The 14562-nt window shown below is 43.8% G+C and overlaps 1 protein-coding gene across 2 annotated transcripts in view; it reads right to left on the bottom strand.

Moving 5' to 3' along the window:
- Nucleotides 1–445: 445 nt before the first annotated feature.
- SMPX (small muscle protein X-linked) overlaps nucleotides 446–14562 on the bottom strand; it is a 54197-nt gene continuing 40080 nt past the window's right edge. For both annotated transcript variants that reach the window (XM_036305809.1, XM_036305808.1), the window contains one exon: nucleotides 446–963. The gene's annotated coding sequence lies outside the window, so the exon portion shown is untranslated. The remainder of the gene's footprint in view (nucleotides 964–14562) is intronic.

The raw sequence follows: 14562 nt of genomic DNA, 5'->3' as shown, positions 1-14562 counted from the left end.
AACTCTATCTCATCTGGGCAAAAAGAATTTCTGAGCCTCTATGGAAATAAAATGCACTCACTTGGAGGAGGAATATCAACGATGACCAATTAATTCCTTAGGCAATATTTAACTTAATTTGCACTGATCAGTCAGCCCCCACTTAGACAATGTGGGTTTTGACTGGCTCTTATATCTCACTAGATGCCTGGTGCACGGGGTCCCTCGGCCTGGCCTGTGCCCTCTCGCAATCTGGGACCCCTCGGGGGATGTCCGCAGGCCAGGTTGAGGGACCCCACCAGGGCGGGGAGGGACTGCGGGAGGGCTCCATGGTGTGCTGGCCCTTCTCACCCAGACCCCATCGGGAGGACCCCAGCAGCAAGCTAACCTACAAGTTGGAGCATCTTCCTCCTGGTGGTCAGTATACATCATAGTGACTGGTCCAACGGTCGAAGAAACGGTAGGACACTTAGCATATTAGGCTTTTATTATATAGAATTTCCATATGGGGGCATATGTAGCTCTCTAAAGTTATGAAAATTTATTAGTTTTGATTCATATTTTACGTTTACTTGCATATTTATTTGAACTCATAAAAACTTTATTGATATAATTTAGAAGGTGAAGAACTAAAATACATTCCAAATAATGACCAAAATAGTGTGGAAAGTAGCTTATAGATCTTCTAATCACAATCATTGTTATGCGTATGGCCATATCCCTCTCTGTAAAATCATATTCTTCCTCAAAACTACACCTTCAGGAGGTGGATTCTTGAACTATGTGTTCTGAAAGGTGCCAAACATGAAGACAAAGTATGAAGTGCAGCCAACTAGAAGGAAGAGATATAAATGTACAAACAGGATATTTCTGCTCATCTCAGGCATTCAGGAGGTTCATAATCTTCATACAAATATATAAAATTTTTAGTGAGCTATTTTCATTTTAATCTGTTCTCTTACTCTTCAATTCTTCACATCATGTCTGCAAAAGAGAAACCAAAGGAAGCATTAGTTTAGTTTTCATGAGATCTTTTTAGGGACAGGTTGTAAATCGGTATGATAGGGTACCAGTCAAAATCGAACTTGAACACTTCATCTCTCAATTCCATGAATACAAAGTGAACTATGAGTAGAAAGTATAATTATAAACTTTGGCTCTATTGATTTAAGTAATTTCAAACTACCTTAGGACAGCTTCCTTCTGAAGAATTAGAGTATGATGCTAACCTTATGTTTATGACTTGTAAGACCTTCCATTCCTGTGGTCATTTTGCAATCATGGCTCCAGTTCTCCTCCCCTCCCTATAACCAGCTCCATGGCAATGGCACCTTTTAGTATTCTGCTAATGTGGATGAGGAATAATTTCTCATATTTGGCCATGCGGCTTGCTTCAGCCAACAGAATGAGGCCGAAGTGATTGTGTGCCAGTTCTAAGCCTAAGCCTCAAGAGGTACCACATGTTTTTGTTTATTCTGTTGTGCTTCTGCCATTACCATGAGCAGGATATGCCCAAGCTAACCTGCTGATCCCAGGAGAAGGACAAGAAATATGTGGAGCAGAGCCACCCCAGCTAATGTGTCCCAACCAAGCCCTGTCTAGCCCAGAACCCTCAGCTGCCACAGACGCATAAGTGATCCCAGTCTAGACCAGCTGGGCCCAAACATATCAGCCAGAATAAGAATGATTTTGCTCTAAGCCATTGGATTTGGGGGTTGTTGGTTCTGCAGCAAAAGCTCATTGATATGGCGCTATTTCTCTTTTAAAATTTCTCGTAATCAGGCATCATGGGACATTATTTACAAATTTGTTTTTCATTTTTCCTTGGCGTCATTCGTTGTGTGTCTTCCCTTATGTGAATGGGTTGAACATTTTCTAATAAGTGGAATGCTCAGCCCTAGACTGTTTGACAGAGTGTTGGCCTGCGGGCCAAAGGGTCCCAGGTTCAATTCTGGTCAAGGGCATGTGCCTTGGTTGCAGGCTCCTCCCCAGCCCAGGTCCTGGTTGGGGCTCCTGCAGGAGGCAACCAATCTATGTGCTTTTCTCACGTTGATATTTCTCTCTGTCTTTCCCTCTCTCTTCTACTCTCCCTAAAAATCAATGGAAAAAATATTCTCGGGTGAGGATTAACAATAAAAAAGAAAAGAAAAAGAAATGGAATGCTCACATTTTTTCCTATTACGAATGGCTGAAGAAAGAAAAAACCACAGACAATGTTCCCCCCTACTGTGGCAGACACTGTGGTCTGGCTCTCTCCATATCTATCCACAGCCACATTCACCCTTGCTCTTTACTGCACTTGTCAAATACTACACCTGTCAGGCTCTCTTTCAGCTAGGATGGCATGGGACCCAGTTTTGGCCACTGAGCCCTGAGGAGAATTCTATAGTAGAGGTCTTTTCAAAAGCTTTGCTGTCCTATGTATTTCTCTAGAGATTACAAAGCCTGTTGTGTCATTTAGCAGAGTAAGTATCTCAACGTCTCATTGCCGGTAAATAGAAAAGCTAGGATTTGAACTTAGGTGCCCTAACTTGAGCTCCGTCCACTCCACTAACAGGGAAGGTTTGGATTTTTCTCGAACCAGTGGGAAAGGTAGAAGGTATTTTTTATTTCAGAAGTGAAAAGCATTATCACCAGCAGTTAGCACAGGCTCTTCTATTTCTCTAGCATTTTTTAAATATATGTTTTTATTTATCTCAGGTAGGAAGGAAGAGGGAAAGAGAGATAGAAATATCAATGATGAGAGAGAATCATTGATCAGCTGCCTCCTGCATTTCCCTTACTGGGGATCAAGCCCGCAACCCAGGCTTGTGCCCTGACTGGGAATCGAACCGTGACCTCCTGGTTCATAGGTCAATGCTCAACCACTGAGCCACGCCTGCCAGGCTCTAGCATTTTTTAGAAACTCAATTTTTAGTCCATGCTAGTGACCAAGAGGAAGCAAGATACCACCTCCTTCCCAGTCCAGGATTTCCAGGTGAAATGCATTTTGTTGACCAGCAAGTTTACAGCCTCATCCTGGCCCAACATGTGGGCCTGTCTCTGACCACCTTCCCTCATACACCCTACACTGAGTTTGCTGGTCACTTACTGTTTCTGTAACATAACAAGAGCCTTCAGACCTCTCCCTCTTTGCTTATAACTTTTTACTAAAATCTCCTCCATGACTCTTCCTGTAACATGCTGCATTGTAATTATTTGCTAATATGCATCATCTCTCTCCTCTCATAACTCTCCTGTCATAGCTGTCCTGCCACTAGGCTGTGACCTTCTAAAGGGTGTGAACATGTCGTACTCTTTTTTACATCACAGTGCCTATCATAGCACCTGACACATAGCAGGGGCCTGAGGACTGATGAGTTGGACCACTGGAGGAGTGAGAATAGGATAAGAACTGAAGTTGGAGTTACAGCCAAACCCACATTCTGCAATGTGAAGCAGCAGGAAGGAGCGAGGGGCAACAGATGCAGTAAATCAGGAGTGTTGACTTGATGTGCTAGTCCTCATGGTGTTACAGGTCTGCCATAGCCCCATGATGGCTTGTATGTGCTCAAGCCATTTTACTGCTATCGTCGCTGTCCTAGCTGACATATGGCCAGTGTCTGGCTAAGCAAGAGGCCATGACGAGCTGCCCTGAAGCCGAGACATTCCTTCGGCTTCTCTGAGCAGCACCGAAGGGGTGATGATGATTCATTGCAAATTGTCACTGAAGCATGTTCTATGAAGTGTGATTTCTCTCCCAGAAGCGGCCAGACTGTGAAGCACCATCTGCAACCCAGAAGTGGGAATCATTTCCATAACAGGCTTGATAATGGATTTTGACCACCACCTATCTATCTCAGGTAGTGAATTTATGGCTAATCCTGTGAAATTTAGGATGAGCCATTTGCAATAATTCTTCAGTGACTGTTTAAAAGCCTAAGATGCCCCTCACGACTGGTTCAGCTTATGGACCTCTCTGACTTTGAGATAGTTTTGAAAACATAGACAAACCTTTATTCACTTTGCCTGGATCACCAAGGTGGCTGTATTATTTAGAAAAGCAAAAGCATGGGATTCTTTATATCACACTGGCCCAAGGGAACAGTGTTCTTTCCCTTTGCTCAGTGTGTCTGTGACCTAAGGGAAGCCTGGGAACCTGGCTGAAGAGGGGGAAACTGGGCCAGTGCCGTCAGCCTGTACTCTGTGTGGGGGTGGAGGAACAGCTAGATGATGGTGATGTTGCTGGTTTTGAATATCTAGTCTGTGCCAGGCATGCCACCACTGACTTTACACCATTACTTCATTTAATCTACAAAGTGAACCCAATTCTTCCTTGTAGAAAGAGCAAAGCAAGAGGCAGCAGAGGGAATGGAGCAATCATTGCAGTTGGCTTTCTGCACACCACCCTACACACATTCCCCAACTCCCCTCTCCCTCCCAGGTCCCAGTAGAATCCAAGAGGGCCCAGCAACCTTGGACACTGGACACCAATGATGGATAAGGTCACACAAGGACCTTCTGAAAGTTCAAAGCCCCCAGAGAACTAGCATTTCTGTCCTTGGCCTTGGGGGACTCGGTGTGTACTCCAATTGGCTAGGTGTTACTGAAATACAAGAATCCAAGAATCCAGGGACCTGGGTCAGTGCTCAAATTTAGAACTTGGAATAATGGGAAGGGATCCAGAGCTAAAATTGCTCAGGCTGGAAAGCTCACTTGTTTGTCAGGTTGTTGGAATGCAAGTGTGTTGGGTGGTATCCCGGGCCACACTGCTATGCTGCCTAGGCACCAGCTGTCAGCTCTTCTTCTGTGTCCTGTTCTCCCATAGGAGACATTTGTGAGAGAAAAGAGGAATGTGAGGCACCCTGCTAAAAAGTCACTCTCCAGATACCCAGGCCACCTTTTGTACCCAAAACAAAAAAACACAGAAGCCTCACTTCTAGTTTAGGAAAGGCTCACCTTGGCTAGTGAAGAGGTGATATGCCCAATATCTCCCTGTATCACCCTATGTCCAGGCTGAGGAGCATGTGATGTTTATGCTTTGCTATGACCCATTTATAGCTCTGTTACTCATGGTTGCCATGGCCCCACATACATCACTTATAAAATAGACTCCATTCAACACTTGTCTGCATTTTGTCCTTTCAACACACACTCAGGGGCAGTACAATGATTATTTCCTCCTACGTGGTGCTAAATCATAGAATCATAAACACAGTGACACTCAAGTAGTCAAGAGAAAGGCCATGCCTATGTTCTGTCCAGTTTCATATGCAACAGCTAGCCATGCACCCAAAGCAAACTGGTTGATGCTTTGGAGCTTGTTAGAGGGAATTTGTGGAGCCTTCTAGTTTATCAAGCACATTCATACACATTGTCCCATGCGCTCATCATGACCATGTGAAGAGGAAAGCAGTGCAAGCTACAACTAAGGCTCCTTGGAACCTCACCCACCAAAGTCAGAAGACAGGGAGTGCACAGCCTGGAATTGCACCCAGGCAACTCCAAACTCAGAATTCTTTCTGGTATCCCAAACAGCCACTCAGAAAATAAAAGAAAGAAAACTCTTGGTAAAAAAAAAAAAAAAAACTTTAAAAACTTGTCTTAAACTATGAAACATCCACCAAAATTGGCTTTTGGCTTTTGTGCATGAAGCCTTGTATGGCTAACATAAAACTTAAAATGTTTCAACCAATACCTAACAAAAACAGGAATGGTGTGAGTCACACAGAGTGAGACTTTTTTGAGGGGGTATATTCTGCTCCTGAAATCAAGATTCAAGTAGTGTTATGTGCTGGAGGTGGAGCATATAAGTCACCTTAAGACAAAGGCAAGTTGTAGGTCCAGGTCAAATATCATTAAAGTAAGTTCAAAAAGGTTGTGTTTTTTTTTAATCCTATTGTATTGAGAGTTTGTTATATCAGATATCAAGTCAGAGCTGGGGGCTAAAAGCTGTGATAACATTGAATTTGGGGAGATCTTGATGGAGAAGGGTGCATAATCAAGACCACTGGCGGATCCTGGTTTTGTGGTCAATTTTTCACCATCCTTCAGAGCACAGACCTTCCTATTTATAAAAGGGCCATTGACTTCACTTGGGAAACACTGACCCAAGACTTCCCTAGTGAAACACAGCTCAATAATGCCCAGGGGAACCCAAAGTAATAAATAAGTCAAGGTGATTGCTATCTTAACCGAGGTTCTCTGAGTTTCTAAAGATAGTGAAACCCTTCTTTGTTGTTCAGGCCTGAGAATTTGAGGTCTAAAGACAATGGTGCTTACATGAGAAATACCCAGCATCCTCTTAGAACTATCTAGCAACAGTCTGTAGCAGCCAGGGGTTCTGGAACATCCAAATGGAAAACCAGTTCCTTGAAATGAAGCTAACAGAACCTATGAAACTAATGTAGGCCTCCCTGCCTCTCTCCAGGAAGGCATCCAGGAAAGCACATTGTCATGACGATCACCTTACAACAGATAGACTTTGCTCAGTTGGGTTTTTTTTTGTTTTTATAGTAATACCTAGTGACCCAGTGCACAGATTTGTGCACACTGAAAGGAAATTAATTAGAAGGTGGCCGGCTGGGTGGGACTGGGAGAGAGGGGCTGGACATGCCTAGAGCCAACCTTCCATGGTCCCTCCCCGGCTGGCCGCACCTGGAGTGGCGCCATGGATTGAAGGGCATCTGCAGGGTCCCTTTGGCAGGTGGAGTCCCTCGGCCTGGCCTGCGGGGCTTGGCTGAAACTGGCTCTCCAACATCCCCCAAGGGGTCCCGGAGTGCGAGAGGGCACTCTGCAAAGTTGCTGTCGTACAAGGTGTGCAACACAAATGCAAGTGTGCAGTCACCAGAATTGGGGCCAACAGTGCCCCAGCAACAAAATAACCCATAACCAAAGGTGGAATCGTGTGGCCCCGCAAGGGATCTGGCTCCCTCCTCTCTGGGTTCAGGGTGCGTCACCCAAGAACAGCCGCTGCCAAGTCACTGCAGCTCGGCAGCTACTGTGTTGAACTTCTGCCCCCTGATGGTCATTGTGCGTCATAGCAACTGGTTGGAGGGTAGGAGGAACACTTAACATATTAGTCTTTTATATATATACTAGAGGCCCAACACACAATTAAATTGTGCACGTGTAGGGTCCCCTAGGCCTAGCCTGCCATCAGGGCCATGTCCACCGCCCCCGACACCTCGCATGCTCCACGGATGCTGCCGCCCCTTGCCCTCCACCAGATGCCAGGTTCTCACCTTCCCTGGGCCTGGTGTTGACCCACTTGGAGGATGCCTGTAGGCAGCAGCCCCATTGTGGAACCGCTCTCGGCGCCTTCCCCTTTGGCCATGACCCGCGGGCCACGCCATCTGGTATCGGGATGCCGGGATGTCCTTCTGCTGCACCGGCCTCTGCTCCGTCTGGGCTCGGGTAGTAACCGCTGCTGCCTCCACAGTCGCATGCAAGAGTAAAGCCGGCAGGCCGGTGGCACATGCCAGTGCACACGCCCTTACACTTCCCCTCGCACCTCTCAAAGGTTAGCCCCGCCCTGTTGAACCCAGCCAATCCGGGAGCCCTGCTGCCCCACCTCCAGACAATCTGCTCGCCCACCAGCCTCATCCCCCCCACCCCCTGCAACTGCCTTCCCAACCACCCTGGAGCCTCTCAGTCTTTTGAGCTGAACCTTGCAACCCAGTGAAGGTGGGGAGGGCCACCTGAAACACCAGGAAACTGAAGTTTGAGGCTGAGTGTGAGTGCAGCTCCACTCTGTTCCCTCCCATGGAGCCTGTCCTATCCCTCTGCGCCAAGTGCTCAGGTCCCGCACCTCCCTGACATCAAGGGCCTATTCTGCCTCCCCACTGCACGCCACAGCACCCCCCTCCCCCCGTGCCCTGCCCTCCTGCTGCGCCCTAGCCACCCGCAGGGCCCTGGCTCCGCTCCCACCTCCCGCCTCTGCTGCCTTGGCTCCGTTCCTGTCTCTGCCACCTCTACTTTGCTCCCTTCTGCAGCACTTGGCTTCCTTCTACGTTGTCTTCAGTCTTTGCTTCCAGCCAGTATATGCAAATTAAATGCCATCTTGATTCGGTTAATTTGCATATAGTCGCTCTGATTGGCTGGTGGGTGTAGCGAAGGTGTGGTCAATTAGCATCTTTGTCTTTTATTACTGTAGATAGATGGTGATAGTGAGTGGCCCAAAGATTCAGAATCCAATAAAAACCTGGCCTTTGATGTACCATCAGGCAAAGATATAACTATAACATTTTATAATCTTCTAAAATAGTAAAACTACTTTCAAAAGTGAATGGAACTAGAGTTTCAGTATTTCTCCTCATTTTAGAAATTTGGAAATTAAAATTCAGAGTATTAAGTCACTTGTCCAAGGTCACACAGCTAGTTAATGACTGGTCCAGAGTTAAAAGCCTGTCTGGAGCTCTTTCCCCTACACTAAACTCCTTTAAAACTTATATATAATGGGAGTCACCTTGTAGGAACAAGTGATACATGGAAATATATCTGTAGTGTATCAATAATTTTACTTATCATTCCTGTTCTTGTGCTAATGAACACCAAAATTAATTTTTTTAAATGTCTTGCCTTCTCCAAATTTAGCAGGATTTCTTTTAAATATTTTTATAGAGTAAAATGCATAAGTCTTAAATGAACAGCTTGATGAATTTTTCATATGTGTATACCCATGTGTATAGCTTTTATTTTTACATAGTCTTAAATACTACCTTACATGCCAACATATCTGTGTTGAACTTCTGTCCCCTGATGGTCATTGCGCATCATAGCAACTGTTCGGAGGGTAGGAGGGACACTTAACATATTAGTCTTTTATATATATGTACTAGAGGCCCAGCGCACGATTAAATTGTGCGCGTGGTCGTTTCTTTGAGAAAAACTAGTTCCAAGAGGTGATAAAACAAGTTTAAGTTTTGAAAGAAAGGGAGGGCAAGAGAGGGGAGAAAAACAAACTTTCCATGGTTAGATAGATTGAGAAATACTGGGTTAAGCAAAGATAAACCATTTTCATAGTTTTAGGGCCCCTCGGAGCTTTAAATATCCAAATGTATATTGTGTTTTGGATGTGGGGACGAAACAACGTAGCACCTTTAAAATGTAGTTAATCACTGAACCATTTTTCCAGTTTTCTATTGTTTGCATTCTTTTTTAATCCTCAACCGAGGGTATGTTTTTTATTGATGAGAGAGAGAGAGAGAGAGAGAGAGGGAGGGGAGGGGAGGGGAGGGGAGGGGAGGGGAGGGGAGGGGAGGGGAGGGGAGGGGAGGGGAGGGGAGGGGAGGGGAGGGGAGAGGAGAGGAGAGGAGAGGAGAGGAGAGGAGAGGAGAGGAGAGGAGAGGAGAGGAGAGGAGAGAGAAAGAAACATGGATTGGTTGCCTCCAGTACATGCCCCGACTTGGAATCAAACCCGTAACCTAGGTATGTGCCCTGATTGGGAACTGAACCCACAACATTTTGGTGTAAGGGATGACACTCAACCAACTGAGCTACCTGGCCAAGGATGATTGTATTTTTCACTTCTCATTCAACATATTACAAATAGTATCCATGTTGTATTAGGTGGATACTTAATCAAAAAACATTTTATTGGACACTTAGTTTCTTAATCAATTTTGCTATAATAAATGAACAAAACTTTTTCCACATGAACATTTTCTTTAGGATGGCTTCCATCTAGGCCAAACTGGTTTGGGCCTTTCTCCATTTACAAAGACCCATATCCTCATCATCCATGCCAGTATAGTGCATGCTATACAGTGGACACTCAACATCCATTGAAAGAATGAACAAGTGTCTGTTTCATTATCGTTTTTCCCACTCATCTCTGTGAATTTTATTAGAGGAAAATGGATAACTGTTTTTTTGAGCATCCCTTTGATTACTAGTGAGGCTGTACATTTTCTCATGCATCTCTACTAATTACACATCCACTTTTGAGAATTGTGAGCTCATTTCCGTTATCTGTTTATCTATTAAGGTGTTAGAATTTTGCTTCCCAATTTGCATGGGCTCTTTACATTTTGTGGAAAACCATTTTCTTGATCGAGTTTTCTATTTAATTTTTTTCAAGTACACAATTTTTTTTAATCAGCAAGATTTTGTGGGATGATTTTGATCGCTCTGACTTTTGAAATGCTATCTGGGGAAGCTTAATCAATGACTTCATTTTTCCCCTAAATCATTCCCACAGTTATTTTAAAAGTTAGTTAAAGCCACTTTGGAAGTGTGGGGTCTTTTTTTATAGGCTATTGTAAATCACTCCCACAGTTGTGAGGTACTTTTTTTAACCACACAGAACAGGAGGTCAAATTGGCTGCACATTAGAATCACCTAGGGAGTTTTTAAAACTCCCAAAGCAAAGGATACCTCATACCAATGACATGAGAATCTCTGGGGCTGAGATCAGTATTTTTAAAAAACTCCCTAAGCCTTTGCTGTACAGCCACAGTTGAGAACCACTTGCCTAGAAGCAAGCGCTTGTCCAATGTCTTGTTAAATTGCAGATTCTCTGATTCAGGAGGTCCGGGGTGGACCTGGGGTGTGCATTTCTATCAAATTCCCAAAAGGATGCTGTTGTTTGTCTATGGACCACACTGAGGATCCAGGGTCTAAAGCAGTGGTTTTCAATGGAGGGCAGTAGGCCATATCTTCCCCCTGCTGGACATTTGGCAATAAGTGGAGATGGTTTTGGTATTACAACCAGGAGGAGGTGGTGCCACTAGCATCTTGTGCATAGGAGGCAGTGTTGCTGTAAGCATCCTACAGTAGTACCCAGGATAGCACCACCCCAAAGAGTTATCTGGCCCAAATGTCTGGGGTCCTGAGGTTGAGAAATGCTTCTGTGAAAGAAAATGATCCCAAACCCACGCTGGGACAGCTTTGTGCTCTGGTGTGATGAGTGGCCCCTTCTGGGAAGCATTTCTGATAAAATATATGAGTGATTTTCTGATGAACTATGAGATGAAGAGTCCCTTCTGGGAAATTAGATTTACTTGCCTCACTAAATAAGCCATGTCACATTGTTTAATGACCATTTGTACCTGGCCTAACAATATTATCTAACCACATTTTTCTCGTATTCTAAGTGTTTGAGCTGACTTTTTGAAGACTCTTGAAGCAACTTTGAAGTAAAGCTTTGGCATATGCTTGCAACAATCAGTTCATCAGAGAAATTGCTATAATGCCCCTTGCCTTGCCGGTCTCCAAGCTGCTTCCTAGGCGGATCTTGTGTATACATTCAACAAAAGTTTACTGAGTACCTGCTGTGGAGACATTTTAGTGCAGATCCTGCCTCCAATCCCAGATCTCCTGCTTCTTACTAGTAGCTGTGTCACCTGGGGCAAGTGTTCTTCCGAAGTATAAGAAAATAATAGTATCAAGCTCACAGGATTATTGTGAGGATAACATATTAAAGCATTTAGCAAGATGCCTCCCACATAGTAAATACTCAATAAATGTGCATTTATTATTGCTATTTATTCAGAGATAAAGACCCACAAAAAGCTTATAAGTCAGCACATCCCTTCATCCCCCTCTGCCTTTCAAGCAAGATTCAGTCTTTGTCATCTTGGACTCAAGCTGGTGGTTGGCAGAACTCTAAATGGCTGCAGAGGAGAATTACAAGAAGTGAATGGGCCCTGTTTGGTGTGGCTTGGTTGGAGTGTCGTCGCATGCACTGAGGGGTTGTGGGTTCCATTCCCAGTCAGGGCACATACCCTGGTTTCAGATTCAATCCCCAGTTGGTATACGTACGTGAAACAAACAATCGATGTTTCTCTCTTTCTCTCTTTCTCTCTAAAAAAAAATCAATAAAAAACACCCTTGGGTGAGGATATATATATATATGGAGTAAAAATTAGAAAAAAAAAGGACTGGGACAATCAGTGGATAACTGGATTTAGGGAAAATAATGAAGAGAGACTTGGGCTAAGAAGTCTTTAGGATGAAGGAATCTTTGGGCTGACAATGAATCCAGATAATTTTAGGTGGTTTAACTGTGTGTTTTACAATGTAAATGTCTCTTAGATGACGATTTGCATTCTTTTTTGAGGCTATTTTTGGCTATCAATTTGTTTCTTTTTTTCTAGATTAGAAAGTTTTCTTTTTTAATTGAATTTATTAGGGTAACATTGACTAATAAAATTATATAGGTTTCAGGTGTGTAATTCTATAATACATCATCTGTATATTGTATTATATATTTATCACCCAAAGTCAAGTTTCCTTCCATCACCATTTATCCCTCCTATACTGACTTCTACCTCCCCTCACCCCCTTCCCTCTGGCAATCACCATACTGTTTTCTGTTTCCATGAGTTTTTCTTCTTTGCTTTGCTTAATCCCTTTACCCATCTCACTCAGCCCCCACTCTCCTTCCCCCTGAGAGCTGTTAGTCTGTTCTCTGTCTATATCCAGGAGTCTGTTTCTTTTAGGTGAGTCTCTGTGCTTAAATTGTCTTAAAGGTGGAACCAGATACCTCTATTATTTTAGTTGCATTATATGCCAGAAAATGTTTTAGGTTCTGTAGCTATACCAGTGGGCAAGTTATCACCCTTCATGAGACTGAACATCTAGAAAGAAAGGCAGACAATAAAATAAGTGATGGCAGCCCACTACTTCCTGGTGATGGGCTCTGCTGTGATGGGTCAAACATAGGAATCTGTGAATGCTTTATCTACTTTAAGGAGCTTTATGGAAAGGCTTTTCAGAAATAGTATTAAAACTGGCCCTGAATGATGGGTAGGAGTTAGCCAGCTAATGGGTAGAGGAGGAGAGATTGGAAAAGAATATTCTGAGCATGTGTAAAAGCCTAGAGTCAGCATGGCACCTCCATTAACTGGGAGAAGTTCACCAGGGCTGGAGCAAGGAATGCCCTGCATGGGCAGAAATGCAAGATGGAGGAAAACTGGTGAGTCTGACTGTGTTAGTTGGTGTAGTCCCTAAGGGTAATGGGGAGCCACTAAAGGATGCTCAGCAGGGCAGTGACATTATCACTTTTGTGTTTTTTCTTTTCTTTTTTTCTTTTTTTTTTTTTTTTTAAAGATATGTTGACTGCAGGGCTCTGGCAACTAAAAAATAAGAGAGAAGAGGTTTTGAGGAGTGAAGTGCACAGGTCACTTTGACAGCTTTGGGCCGTTAATGCTCCAGTTGTTCAGTGAGGTCACCTGTGTGACAGAAACAAGAACAGTGGATAAATGGAGTTTGTAAACCTCCTTTCAAGATGAAGAGAGGGTCAAACATCAGAAACTCATAGCTCTTGACCAAGGGCTCTTGCCTGAGGATTCAGAAAGGAGGCCCTTCACCATTAGCAAAGGCCCAGGGCTCCTCACTTAAGCATTTTAGCTCCATATCTCAAACTGCTATCAAGGACTTGGGAAAATTCCCACAGGTCATACAAGCATCACTTGGAGAACTAAATACAAGACAAATCGCAAGTGACCACAGACTGCAAGTGACCACAAACTGTGGGCAATGGGGATTTATACTGTTCTCACCTGTCAATTTGCAGTATTTTGTGGGCTGCGAAGAATATGAGTTAAATAAAGCAGAAGTGGGCAGTCTGATGTCTGATCGCATTGCTTAATTTATTGAACAGGGGAAGTAAACCTTGGGAGAGAGATGGATCCGTTCCTAAGGATTTAACCATTAACAAAGCCCTGCTATAAATGGAACTCGTGAGAGAAGGTAGCTTGTCTGAGGGCAAATGAGTGGGCCCCATTAGACAAAATAGGTCAGGCAGGGAGAAAGTCATCATATCTCCTGACTGGTTACATTGATCAGAGATGACGGGCCTTGTCATTTTTTAACTGATTGAATAGAGAAGGAGAATATACAAGAGGTTTCTGGTTGTTGCCTTTCTTAGACGATGGCTGTTTCACAGAGGATCCTGAAAAGAAAAGAACTAATAATATTTATCACAGTTTTGAGTTTTGTGCTTCAAAATCTGTGTGTGGGTGTCTACACATGTATTTTTATGTGTTTTCAGAAAAAAAAGAAAGAAAGAAAAGCTCTGGGCTTTTCATGGGGAGTGCATGTGGCTGGATCACTGTCTTTCATTTGGGATTAATGAAACAACAAGTCCTGAGGAGCATGTCCCTTGCATTGGTTTGATTTTTTGTGATATTCTCTGCTTTTTCATGTTTCTTGTTTCCTTTTTTCTTATGGTTCTTGTTTTCACCCTCAAAATAAGCCAAGGAGAGGGAACAGTGTGAAAAGGCTAAAATGTATCCTTCAAACACTGGATTTGCCTTCCTTAGGGTTCTGCTTTCTTTTTTCTCCATCTGGAACACCTCATCCCTAATGATGCAAGGAAGTGAAGAAGAACATTTCCCAAGTGTTTGGAATATGCACTATGCTTATAGGTTGTCTGGTTTATGAAGGCTTCCTGTGTTAAAAACACAAGAGACACTGGCTTTACATTTGGAAATAATCTATCTAATCTCCCCAAAGACAAATAGCATTTGGTATTTTAAATAAATACAAGAAATTGGGGGTGGTGAAGATTAGTGGGGTTGAGCCCTAGCCAGTTTTGCTCAGTGGATAGCGTGTTGGCCTGAGGACTGAAGGTAGGGTCCCAGGTTTGATTCTGGTCAA

This window comes from Myotis myotis, unplaced genomic scaffold (assembly GCF_014108235.1).
Source record: "Myotis myotis isolate mMyoMyo1 unplaced genomic scaffold, mMyoMyo1.p scaffold_m19_p_4, whole genome shotgun sequence".
Classification (NCBI taxonomy): domain Eukaryota; kingdom Metazoa; phylum Chordata; class Mammalia; order Chiroptera; family Vespertilionidae; genus Myotis; species Myotis myotis.
The sequence above is the reverse complement of the archived record's forward strand: the minus strand, read 5'-3'. Positions and strand labels throughout refer to the sequence as shown.